Source organism: Ornithorhynchus anatinus, chromosome 1 (genome assembly GCF_004115215.2).
Source record: "Ornithorhynchus anatinus isolate Pmale09 chromosome 1, mOrnAna1.pri.v4, whole genome shotgun sequence".
NCBI lineage: Eukaryota > Metazoa > Chordata > Mammalia > Monotremata > Ornithorhynchidae > Ornithorhynchus > Ornithorhynchus anatinus.
Genome location: NC_041728.1, coordinates 137252252 through 137266609, shown reverse-complemented (window position 1 = coordinate 137266609; position 14358 = coordinate 137252252).

Here is a 14358-nt window from a genome sequence, read left to right as displayed (position 1 = left end):
CTTAAGGAAGACTCGTGTTATAACACTCCCTCCACGGCCTCAGCTTCCATTGCTGCACACATGCTCACAACCATTTCCTCTGACCTCAGATCACATTCCGTTCCGACAGCACACGCTCTCGGAAGAATGGTCCCTATTTCCTTACCCATATTCTATCCAGAACTTTTAGTCAAAACTCAGGAAGAACTGAAAGTAGGCTGGTGTATATGAAGCTGGTTGCAGTCCATTGTAGGGATATTGCCTTGAAGAATGACTGAAATTGAAATCCCTTGAGATCCTTGAGACTTGGTTTCATTTTTTAACCATGAAACGGATGGGCCAACCGCTTCTGGTTATCCAACCGGATGCCAACAAGAAAGCCCAAACAGAAAAGGACTGGTAAGCCACTAATGACTCTCCTGGTTTCCATTGTAATTTTCTTTTACTTTCTGTTGCGCCTTCTCATAAAATGAAGTTAAAGTTTAAAAGCCTAAATGAGAAGATTTGTTGCGGCAGTAGGACTGTGGGAAAGACAGCATTCTGTACTGCCTTTGGGTAATGTAGTTACAGATTCATGGCCTATCAGGTTTTAAGCTCCTAGAGAGCTGAGATAATAATAATAATGATGGCATTTGTTAAGTGCTTACTATGTGCCATGCACTGTTCTAAGCACTAGGGTAGATACAAAGTTATCAGGTTGTCCCACTAGGGGCTCACAACCTTGATCCCCATTTTAGAGATGAGGTAACTGAGGCACAGAGAAGTTGAGTGACTTGCCCAAAGTCACACAGATGGTGGCTACTTGCTCTATTGAACTCTCCCAAGCACTTAGAACAGTGTTCTGCATGCAGTAGTTGCTCAATAAATACTAATGATCGATTAATTGATCGATCATTCTATAATAGCCACACCAAAGTTAGCAGAAATGCTGTGCATTCATATGAAATCAAAACATTTTTAAACATTAGGATTTTGATTTTAATCCTAGACTGAAAGTTTGCAAGTAGGGAACGTGTCTATCAGCTCTGTTGTACTCTCTCAAGTGCTTAGTACAACGCTCTGCACAAATAGTAGGCACTTAATAAATATCATTGATTAATTGTTCTGCACACATTAAGTGCTTAAGAAATACTATTGATTGATTTAAATGTATAAGAACAATGAATTCAAAGCTTCCTATTGCTATTATGAATTTTTCTGAAGGTTTTGCATCAGTGAATTGGTTTTCGCGAGAAACGGGTTTTCAACAGTCAAAGATGTTCTTGACGGTCTGGATTTCCTTTTCTGCAGATTTTTTTGGTGGGGAGAAAGAGTTTTGTTGGGCAGTCGTGGAAGAATGTTAGTAATGTAAATTGGATTACTACCTTGTTATGGTTTTGGACAAAAAAAATTCCAACTGGCTATCATTAGTTATTCCTCCTGTAACTTCACCCTATACAACAATGTGGCCTAGGTGGAAGAAGCCCAGGCGTGGGTGTCAGAGATCCTGACTTCTAATCCTAGCTTTGCCGGTTGTTTGCTTCATGACCTTGGGCAAGTCATTTCAGTTTCCTCAACCGTAAAATGGGTATTAAATACCTGTTCTCTCTCCTACCTAGACTATGAGCCCCACGTGGGACAGCGACTGTGAATGGCCTAATTAATTTGTACCTACTCCAGCAGTTAGAACAGTGTTTGAAAGCATTTAACAAATACCATAAAACAAAACCAAAAATAAGCAATCCAGGGAGGGCAACAAACAAATTCAGTCTGTTCTGGGAATTATCACACCTGGCCTTATTATTAGCATCATCAGCACACCATAGAGAGGCTTTGAGGGTTGATCAGTAGATTATTGACTTGTATATTTCTGAACCAAAATATAATTTTTATTTATAAAGCACCTTAGAAAGAGGAATCAGAATATCCACAAAACAGCATCTTTTTAAATCCCTATGTCTAGATTGTTTAACTCTTGAAATACCTCAGGTGGCTTTTACTCATCATAGATTAATGGTCTTCCAAATCTAATTGCAGTGACACACAGACATGTAACGATGATATACGTAATTATGCATCAAGAAGATGTATTTTTCAAAGTGTGTTTTCCCCCATCAGTTACTTAACAAATCAAATCATCTTTCATCCCAAGGGTCTTTATGACAGAACCGCGCCCTGGTAAGGGATAGATAATATTGAGATCCTTAGAGTATTGCCTTTACGGCACATACTTGAATTACAAATATTGATCTAAATTCAGTTTTCAAATTCTTGATTTAATCAGTTCAATATGTTGTGAAATATTACATTATGTTTCTTATTTTGTGTAACATTTTGGAAAAAAAAGGTCTGACCGTCATATCTTCTCCCTTCTCGTACTGAACAAATCAGAGTACAGAAGGTCACAAAAGGATATTTTAACTCATAACTACCCCCAGCTGGGAGATACATGGTTCCCTGTTGATTCTTCAGATTCCCTTCTGTGGTCATTGCAAAGTGACAATAACTAGAGACTTTGGACAAAACCTACATTCCTGCTCCTCGAAGTTGTTGACTTTGACTCAGTGTCTTCCAGGCTCATGGGCCCTGTTTAGGAATAAGGTTGAAGAACAAATGTATTTGTATTCTTTATTCTATCAGTTTCTTGAACTATGTGTTTTTTATCAATGACTCTGATGTAATGTATTATTGGTTTATATTATCCCTAGGGATGTTTGGAATTAAACCATTTTGAGGGATTTAGTTGGGTGGTGTGGGGTAGGGAGAGATCTTTTTTATGCACCTCCTTTATACTGTTTGTATTTTATTATTCAGTATCTCAAATCAGTGCATGTTTGGCTGGTTTATTTTCACTGTAAATTCGCACCCCCAACCACTCCTGGTTCCAATGCTGAGGACCATTTTGGACGAACGAAAGCCGAAGGCGGTTTCGAGACTACTCCATGTTGGATCCAGAGACTATTTTAACCTGTTCATATGCAGTTTGTCAGCCCCTTTTGACGAATTGCCCATTCTTACTGTAATTTTAATTCTTCAATTCATTTTGATTAATTCTGCTTGGACAATACGTAACCTTTTAAATCACATATTTACTCTGAGTCAAATCAATCGACAGGATATAGATCAGGCTTCCCCTGCAAAATGCATCCATCAAGAAAGATTTGTTATAAGTATTTGCTCCTAAGAAATTGAAAGAAGGAATATGTGGATGTAGAATTGTGTGTACCTGACTGGCTATGTAGGAAGATGGCAGCATGTAAATTTTCCTTCTATGAAGGGAGTAGAAATAATACTTGTAGACATTCTCTGCTAAGCAATCAGTGCTCTTAGTACCCCACAGCTCGCTCTTCAAATCTATGTGTCTATATTAACATAAGCCATTTTACGTCCTTACTATACATATGAGCATCGATGAGGCAAATAAATCATGAATATAGAGTGTGTGTTCTTATTTTGAAATGTTTGCTTCCTGGAAACCTTTTTGGATGATGCTTGACTGGGAAGACAGTGGAAAGTTTTTCCTTCCAGGAACACTGGTTATTGTTATGGAAAGGGATTCAGTTAAAATCTGCACCCATGATCTGATTAATGCAGGGGCTAAAAAGTCTGTGTAGCCCCATGGGTCTTAGGTATAGGAGTCCCTGATTATTCCCCCCAAATCACATGCCCTCTTGACCTTACCAAAATGGGCACCACAGGGAGCATTGTGAAGATGGTGCCCTCAATAGGTCTTCCTCAAATAACTGCCCTCTCTGGCTTTTAGAGGGGACACTGCTTTTTAAATTTCAGGGAATGGCAGCGTTGCCTAATGGATATAGCGCAGGCCTAGGCATCGGAAGGACCTGGGTTCTAATACTAGCTCCGCCATGTGTCTTTGTGTGACTTTGCGCAATTCACATCACTTCCCTGAGCCTCACATACCTCATCTGTAAAATCAGACTTAAGACTGTAATCCTGCCGCCCGTCTCCTGTGGATGGGTTTGAGAATCGGCGAGAGTGAGAGACTGGAGTCAGAAAACCTGAGTCATGCGAAATGTATTCTACGTGGTGAATTGAGCTTCCTTCTGGGGAAGAATACACTTATTTTTAGTTATTCACATGCAGGGATTGACCTTCCCATTCAGGAGGAATACAGTTATGTGCTACTGTCACATGGTGAAGCACCTAGCTCCCAACCACAAACTCTTCTCTCTCTGGAGGAAATACACTTATGCCGTTTCATGCAAATGGTGAGCAACAGCCCCACAAGCACTCTGAAGGACACTTACCTATCCCACTGCTCCTCACTTGGGGCAGACAGAATGGGCATCCCACGCTGAGGTGACACCACGCAGCTGTGCTCCTGCAAATCTCCATTCACTGCATAGAATGTCAGTTGGTAGCAGGTATTTATTACCTGTCGGTTCGGTCTTCCGGCGAGGGACACCTTCTTCTGCATACCTGACCTGAGATGTCTAGCAGTTTCGTTTGTAGGGTTTGTAGGGTTGGCGTCCCTCCTGCACTTCCCAGTTCCCCTTTTCTAGCTGGGCAATCACAAGATAACGTTTTGACCTTGACATGGTGGATGCCCTGGTTCGCCTCAGCACAAAGCCTCATGAGGGACATGGACTGGATCCAACCTGACTAGCTTGTATCTACCCCGGCGCTTAGTACAGTGCTAAGGTAGATACAAATACCACAGAAACCCAAAGCAAAAATAGCTATGCAAGAGAAGAGCTTGCTTGTCCTGGAACTCACCTTGGGAAAGATTCATCTCTTTCAGTTCCCCTTAACCTCTGTCTCCTTGTTCTGACAGCCCACCCACAGTTTCTACAGTGTTAGAAAAAGAGTAATAATTATCACCGATAGGGGTTGATCTATTGCTTGGTCATTAAGTCAATTGTTAATAGAGATGAGAAAATGGGTTGGTATTGAGGGAGTTTGGGGATTAGGTAATATGGAAAAGAAATCTCTGCAGAAGCAGAGTTGTGTATCTCTTTGCCAGTGGAGATTTCTGTTATGCATAGGTGTGTGAGTGTGTATGTCCTCATTGCAGTGCTGCCCCACTGTGATGTAGGTTGTCACTTCAACTAGGGGATTGGAGGGACCCCTCTGTTCATTCAGTCATATTTATTGAGTGCTTACTGTGTGCTGAGCACTGTACTAAGCACTGGAGACAGTACCATATAACAATAAACAGATACATTCCCTGCTCCCAGCGAGCTTTAGTCCTGTTTGACACTGAGAGGGTGGACTGATTGAAGGATTGATTGATTGATTGATCGATCAGTTTTAAAGCGAAGAACATGACCCCATGTTGTGCCTCTTCCTCTTTCCTGCCTCTCCCCGTCCCCCAGCAGCCACCTTTTGAGGGACTACTTTGATGGTATTGATGCCTGTCTACTTGTTTCATTTTGCTGTCTGTCTCCCTCTTTTAGACCGTGAGCCCGTTGTTGGGCAGGGATTGTCTCCATCTGTTGCCGAATTGTACATTCCAATCTCTTAGTAGAGTGCTCTGCACACAGTAAGCGCTCAATAAATACGACTGAATGAAAGAATGGGGAGGAAATGTACATCAGGAAATACCAGTTGGTCATGGTGGGGGTCTACCTGAGTCCAGCTCCTCCTAGATAATCCCCATCCTCTCTCCCTCCCCACCACAAACCTCTACCCACAAAACCCACCTTACACTGTGAAGAAGCCACTGTGGGATAATCCTGTCAGGCCGTTTTTGTACAAGACTTCATGAACGTTATCCCAGACTCCCATTGTTTTATTTTTTTCTATGGTATCTGTTATGAACTTACCATATTCCAGGCACCATACTAAGTGCTGGGGTAGACACAAGCTAATCAGGTTGGACACAGTTCATGTCATTCATTCAATCATATTTATTGAGCACTTACTGTATGCAAAGCACTGTGCTAACCGCTTGGGAGAGTACAATGCAACAACAGACAGACACATTCTCTGCCCACCGTGGGGCTCACAGTCTTCATTCCCATTTTCAGATGAGAGAACTGAGGCACGGAGAAGTGAAATTCAATAGTATTTATTTATTGAGCGCTTACTATGTGCAGAGCACTGTACTAAGCGCTTGGGATGAACAAGTCGGCAACAGATAGAGACGGTCCCTGCCATTTGACGGGCTTACAGTCTAATCGGGGGAGACGGACAGACAAGAACAATGGCACTAAACAGCGTCAAGGGGAAGAACATCTCATAAAAACAATGGCAACTAAATAGAATCAAGGTGATGTACAATTCATTAACAAAATAAATAGGGTAACGAAAATATATACAGTTGAGCGGACAAGTACAGTGCTGTGGGGATGGGAAGGGAGAGGTGGAGGAGCAGAGGGAAAAGGGGAAAATGAGGCTTTAGCTGCGGAGAGGTAAAGGGGGGAGAATAACTTGCCCAAGATCACACAGCAGACAAGTGGCTGATATGGGATTAGAACCCAGAGCCTTCTGATTCCCTGGTTCTTTCCACTAGGTCACGCTGCTTTCAAACTGCCCAAGCCTGCAGCCAAAGGTTATGTGGGACAGGTTAGGGAGCCAGTTGGACATCTGGAAGCCACAGGGGCTGGTGGAAGAGAACCGGTTTGCTAGTCTGGAAACCTTGGTTCATTCATTCATCATAATTTATTGAGTGCTTACTGTGTGCAGAACACTGTACTAAGCATTTGGGAAGATACTATATAAAGTAAACTGACAAATGCCCTGCCCACAACCACCTTACAGTCTAGAAGGGGAGATGGGTTCTAATTCTGGTTCCCCTGTTTGCCTGCTGGGTGAATTTGGGCAAATCACTTGACTTCTCTGGCCTTCAATTTTCTTCTCTGTAAATGATACAGACCCCTGCTCTCCCTCCCTCTTAGACTGTGAGACTCACGTGATACAGGAACTCTATCAGATCTGATAATCTCATAGACACCTCAGTGTTTAACATTAGTAAAAGCTTAACAAAAAACCATGGTGATAATAATAATAATAGTTATGATATTGGTTAAGCACTTACTATGTTCCAGGCACTGTACCAAGTGATCATTATTTGTCCAAGGTCTGCAGAGGATGCTGCTGGTAATTTTCTCTGGATGTCTGGATTTGGACATCCTGTTGACCATCATAATAATTAATAATAATAATAGTATTTGTTAAATGCTTACTATGTGCCAAGCACTGTTTAAGCACCTAGGTAGGTACATTTTATCGTCCCACATAGGGCTCAAAGTCTTAGTCCCCATTTTACAGATGAGGTAACTGAGGCACAGAGAAGTTAAGTGACTTGCCCAAGGTCACAAGCAGACAAGTGACAGAAGAGGGATTAGAACCCACATCCTCTGACTCCCAAGCCTGTACTCTTGCCACTAGGCCATGCTGCTTCTCATAGTCATCATGCCACACCAAGCCATAACAAGGGAGGCAAAGAGGAATTCTACTATTCTCTCTTGCACAGAAAGGAGAGAATAGGGCTTTTTGTTTGTTTTTTTATGTGCTTACTATGTGCCGGACACTGTATTAAGCACCAGGGTAGATACAAGCTAATGAAGTTAGACCCAATCCATGTCCCACATGGGGCTCACAGACTTATCCCCCATTTTACAGATGAAGTAACTGAGGCACAGAGAAATGAATTGACTTTTCCAAGGTCACAAATCAAGCGAGTGGCGAAGCTAGGATTATTACCTGGTCCTTCTGAATCCCAGGCCTACGGTTTATCCACTAAGCAACACTGCTTCTCTAGTTACCCAGAGTAGTTACCCAGAAGAGGGAAATTAGTCTTGGCTCTACCACTGGCCAGCAGGGTAACCTTGGACAAGTCACTTTACCTCTCTGGGTCTCAGTTTCCTCATCTGTAAAATGGAGATGAGATTGTGAGTCCTATATGAAACAAGAATTGTGTCTTATCTGATATCCTCGTCTACCCTAGAATTTAGCACAGGCTAAGGGATTAATAAATTCCATAGTTACAAGGGAAAGTGGAAAGATAGGAAGTAAAAAGGCATTTTTGCAAAGAAAATACAGAAGGAATTCTTGTATTAGTATTGCTTATACACTATTCTTGCTTTTGTTGTGAACCATACAACCCATTTTCAATATTAAGGGTAGACAAACTTAATATTCTCTATCAAATGGCAGATAGTCTCAGAAGTGCTGGATTTTGACATTCAAATGAAAATGTTTTTTTATCAGCGCCTTTAGCTAAAATGATATCTGGAAGGAAAAAGTGTTGTCACACAATTTGTATGCTGGATATAGATTTGTGCTGATCAGGCCTCCAGAGACTCACTGTCTCCCTGTGAATGAACAGAATCCAAGCTTCTGACTGTCAACACTTCCCACAGATTGGCACTACCTCATCCATCTACACAAATCTGCCGTAGAACTGGATCTCTCCATCTTGTTTCTTTGGAACCTCTAACCCAAACGAACAATGGTATGTATGGAGGTCTTACACTGTGCCCTGAGTACTTGGGAGAGTACAGTGCAATAAAGTTGGGAGACACACTTCAGAGGAACCTGGGTTCTAGTCTTGGCTCCGTGACATATCTGCTGTGTGACTTTGGGCAAGTCACTTAACTTCTCTGTGCCTCAGTTACCTCATCTGTAAAATGGGGATTGAGCCCCAAGTGGGACGTGGACTGTGTCCAATCTGAAAAGCTTGTATCTACCCCAGTTTTTAGTACTGTTTTTAGTTTTGGAGAAGCAACGTGACTTAGTGGAAAGAACATGGGCTTGGGAATCAGAGGTCATGGGTTTTAATTCTGCTCCGCTACTTTTCAGCTGTGTGACTTTGGGCAAGTCACTTAACTTGTCTGTACCTCAATTACCTCATCTGTAAAAAGGGGATTAAGACTGTGAGCCCCACGTGGGACAACCTGATTACCTTGTCTCTACCCCAGCGCTGAGAACGGTGCTTGGCACATAGTAAGCGCTTAACAAATACCATAATTATTATTATTACAATCTGGCACAGAGAAGTTAAGTGGCTTGCCCAAGGTCCCACAACAGGCAAGTGGCAGAGCTGGGATTAGAACCCAGATCCTCTGACTCCCAGGTTTGTGGTCTTTCCACTAGGCAATTGCAAGGGGAATACCTTAGAAGAATAGCGAGGAGAACTTAGTGGCACTTAACCAATCTAGCATGTGAGGCCTGAACAAAGACACCGCCTATCTCCTGATGCCAACCCAAGAACTGTGGTCCCTTGATTCATATTCCTGGGAGGAGGAAGGCCCCTGATAAAGAACCACATCCCTGCACCAGGTACAGAGTGATCCAACTCCAGGAATGTTGTCCTTATCTCATAGAGCAAGGATGGACTCAAAACTCTGCACTGTGAAGAAATGCCAGACTTGGTCAGGAGGATACTTCCCAGAGGATGTGGCTATCTTGAAAGGATTTATGGAGAAAAGATAGCCCAATTATAGGTAATAATAATAATAGTAAAAATATTTATTAAGCACTTACTATGTACCAGGCACTGTACTACACGCTGGGGTGGATCCAAGCAAATCAAGTTGGACACAGTCCTGTCCCATGTGCGGCTCACAATCTCAATCCCCATTTTACAGAAGTGGTAACTGAGGCACAGAGGAGTGAAATGACATGCCTAAGGTCACACAGCAGTCAAGTGGCAGAGACTGGATTAGAACCCAAAACCTCTTGACTCCCACTCTCGGATCCTATTCACTTGGCCATGTTGCTTCTCATTTCCGAAGTTGCCCTGTCCACCCCACTCCCCCATCTCTGTGATTTACAAATTTGCAGGTACGCTCTGTCTCTTATGGTATGTCGATTGCCTATTATTTCCTCACTCTAACTACCCCCTCGTCTTGCTATGAAGGACCACAACTGTAATCATTCGATCGTTCATTCAGTCGTATTTACTGAGCACTTACCATGTGCAAAGCACTCTATTAACTAACTACCCCCTTGTCATGCTTTGATGGCACGCTTTTGTATCAATCCCTACTTGAAAGGACCACTCTATCTAGTACGTTGAAACGCCTCTATGACTGATCCCGACGTGGGTCTGTTGTGTTCCCTGCAGTCTTCCCATGTGGCTGTTTCGGGATGTGAGAATGTTTCCCCAATACATCTACTTACTAAACGTGACCTTTGAGTGCCTCGCATCACCAGTACCTTTACGAACCCTATTGTGAGCAAACATCTGGTGTCGGTGCAAACCATGTCGGGCACTCACAGCCGAATTGCCTGTGACATGTTACGATGAAGTGGTTTGGTTGATTTAATGCCGACTTTCCTTGTCCCAACCTATATACCCGAGCAAGAACTTGGTAGAAGGAGAGTCTCCTGCTTGACTCCTAGAGAAGTATTCTTCTCCTGGTACTATAAAGAGGATCCTGGGAGATTCTGACCCTGCCCTGAAACTCATGTCTAATATTTGAGAATAATTTGGTTGAGACTGTGAGCCCCCCATGGAACAGGGACTGTGTCCAAACTCATTTGTTTGTATCCACCCCAGCGCTTAGCACAGTGTCTGGCACATTCATTCATTCATTCAATAGTATTTATTGAATGCTTACTATGTGCAGAGCACTGTACTAAGCGCTTGGAATGTACAATTTGGCAACAGATAAAGACAATCCCTGCCCATTGATGGGCTTACAGTCTAACTGGGGGAGACAGATGGACAGCATAGTAAGCGCTTAAGCAATACCATTATTCTCATTATTATTTTGAGAATAAAAAAGCTTCCGTTGGATTTTAGAAGTGAGGATGGTGCTGCCCTCACGAGGGCCAGAATCTGACGGGTTTCTTACACAGAGCTCCGAAAACACCCGAGTTAGGGTGTATTCCTCTAGATGGTGCTAGAAACTAAAAATGGCCAGTGTGGGGGAAAAAAAGCTGTGCTCCCTAGCCTCTAAATTTAGTGCAGTACAAGAAGAAATCTGAGTAGAAATTCCCACCTGCTCTTGGCGCTATATATTTTTTAAACCATTATTTTACTCATATAGCAGAACTGCAAGGACTTGAATATCTCTGCGTAATTCTGGACGACCATAAGGACCCGGAAGGCTCCGACTCAGCTACGTGAGTTGGCATTTATGGCCTTCTGTAGCGTGGTATTTAACCATTGAGTAGGGAGAAGGAGCAATAATTCATGTTAGTTGTTTTCCATTTACCTCTCCGTGGTAAAAACAGGAAAGATGGTTCTTCTATCCAAGAGCTTACTCAAGACCTCCCTGCAGAGAACAGATTCATCCTTCAAAATACAATAGCATTCCAAGTTTTAACAAATGGCAATTAAGTAGCATTACAGTAGCCTCTCAGAAATTAATGCTAAATCAATTCAGGCATGCAACATAAAATCTGCAACATTACCCAGAAGATCTTTCCATAACTAGAAACCTATGCACCCGATTCTACCGTCATGGGACGTGACTGCATAATTTCCTGCTGAAAAGGGGAAGTGTAGCTTATCAGATTATTAGTGATCTTAAAATAAAGGGAGAGGTTAAACCTTCTAGCTCTTCAGATACCAGGGATTGGTAGCCAGGCAAATTCGTGCACGAGAGGGAAATCTATTTGGATCAATAAGAGAGGTTTGTCGTTTGTAAAGACGGAACATATTGATCGTTGACTCACTCCTGTAGCGGGCAAGAAGTGTAGTGTGGGGGCAAGTGTAGTGTAGAGGAAGTGGGCATGATCTGTGAAAATAAGAAACTCTGAGCTTTGATTCCAAGCTTCCAGGTGTCTTGGCTGTTTTTGTTTTCTATGCTTAAGTCTCTTCATTGGTGAAATGGGTAGCGTCATATCGGTTTACCTTAGCAGTGGTATACATTATTAAAAAGGACTCTGAGAATTCAAAGTGCTGAATTGGAAAACTGAGCTTCTACCACAAAATATGACTTATTATTTCATGGGAAATCATTATTCAAATCTTCCCCAATCAGATCTGACTTTCAATGAAGAACTTGGATAATATGCCTTACCTGGCCTTGTGATTCAAAGGAAACAACATGAAAGGGGCCTCTTTAATCAATCAATCAATTATTGAGTGCTCATTATATACTAAGCCCTTGGGAGAGTACAAGTCAACAGAATTAGCCAACATGTTAACCTTTATTCATACCCTCATTAGCTAAGAACCACTGCACTCTGTTGAAGTAGCGTGGCTCACTGGAAAGAGCACGGGCTGTGGAGTCAGAGGTCATGGGTTCGAACCCCAGCTCTGCCACTTGCCAGCTGTGTGACTTTGGGCAAGTCACTTAACTTCTCGGTGCCTCAGTTCCCTCATCTGTAAAATGGGGATTAAGACTGTGAGCCCCACGTGGGACAACCTGATTCCCCTGTGTCTACCCCAGCGCTTAGAACAGTGCTCGGCACATAGTAAGCGCTTAACAAATACCAACATTATTGAAAGCCATAGAGTGATAATAGTAGTACTTATATTATTCATTCATTCATTCATTCAATAGTATATATTGAGCGCTTACTATGTGCAGAGCACCGTACTAGGCGCTTGGAATGTACAAATCGGTAACAGATAGAGACAGTCCCTGCCCTTTGATGGGCTTACAGTCTAATCGGGGGAGAAGGACAGACAAGAACAATGGTAATAAATAGAATCAAAGGGAAGAACATCTCATTAAAACAATAGCAAATAAATAGAATCCAGGTGATGTACATCTCATTAACAAAATAAATAGGGTAATGGAAATATATACAGTGGAGCGGATGAGTACAGTGCTGTGGGGATGGGAAGGGAGAGGTGGAGGAGCAGAGGGAAAGGGGGGAGAAGAGGGTTTAGCTGCGGAGAGGTGAAGGGGGGTGGTAGAGGGAGCAGAGGGAAAAGGGGAGCTCAGTCTGGGAAGGCCTCTTGGAGGAGGTGAGCTCTCAGTAGGGATTTGAAGAGGGGAAGAGAATTAGTTTGGCGGAGGTGAGGAGGGAGGGCATTCCAGGACAGAGGTAGGACGTGGCCCAGGAGTCGACAGCGGGATATGTGAGAACGGGGGACGGTGAGGAGGTGGGCGGCAGAGGAGCGGAGCATGTGGGGTGGGCAGTGGAAAGAGAGAAGGGAGGAGAGGTAGGAAGGGGCAAGGTGATGGAGAGCCTCGAAGCCTAGAGTGAGAAGTTTTTGTTTCGTGCGGAGGTTGATAGGCATCCACTGGAGGTTTTTAAGAAAGGGAGTGACATGCCCAGAGCATTTCTGCAGGAAGATGAGATGGGCAGCGGAGTGAAGAATAGACTGGAGCGGGGAGAGAGAGGAGGAAGGGAGATCAGAGAGCAGGCTGACACAGTAAACTAGCCGGGATATTACGAGAGCCTGTAGCAGTAAAATAGCTGTTTGGGTGGAGAGGAAAGGGTGGATCTTGGTGATATCATAAAGGTGAGACCAGCAGGTTTTGGTAACGGATCAGATGTGTGGGGTGAACGAGAGAGTCGAGTCAAAGATGACACCGAGGTTGTGGGCCTGAGAGACGGGAAGGATGGTCGTGCCATACACGGTGATAGGGAAGTCAGGGAGAGGACCGGGCTTGGGAGGGAAGATGAGGAGCTCAGTTTTGCTCATGTTGAGTTTTAGGTGGTGGGCAGACATCCAGGTAGAGACGTCTTGGAGGCAGGAGGAGATATGAGCCTGAAGGGAGGGGGAGAGGACAGGGGCGGAGATGTAGATCTTTGTGTCATCTGCACAGAGATGATAGTTGAAGCCATGAGAGCAGATGAGTTCACCAAGGGAGTGAGTGTAGATGGAGAACAGAAGAGGACCAAGAACTGACCCTTGTGGAATCCCAACAGTTAGAGGATGGGAGGAGGAGCTTGGATCATTATATTCTGGATGGGTTACCTCGAGCTTCCTTGCACTGGAGCTCCTAGCCATTTTTTCTCCCCACGCACTTAGCTTTGTATAAGTCTTTCTTCAATTTCCTTGAATTTGCCACAAAATTCACAACTTACCAGAATTTGGTGTCATTTGCAAAAACAGAGATGTCATTGAGCATTTCCTCTGTCATTCACGAAACTGTTAAACACCTGGTTTTTATATTGATCCCTCAGTCACATTTCTCCATCCTGAATAGTGGATGTTTATCCCTTTTCTTTGATTTCTATCTACCTCTCCAACCCTGACCTCTCTCCTTTTCTAAAGTAACACATTTCTTCCTACCATCAAGACACCTTTATTCAGTGTCCCACTGACACCTCAAACTAAACATGTCCAAAGCAGAATTCTTCATCTTCCTTCCAAAACTCTGTCTTCCTCTTGCCTTTCTCATCATTGTAGACAGCATCACTATCCTACCAGTCTCACAAGTCTGTAATCTTGACATCATCCTCGACTCATCTCTCTCATATTCAATCTGTCACCAAATCCCAGTGGTTCTACTTTCACACACCCTATCCTCTCTGTCCAAACTGCTACCAAGCTGATCTGAGCACTTATTCTCTCATGCC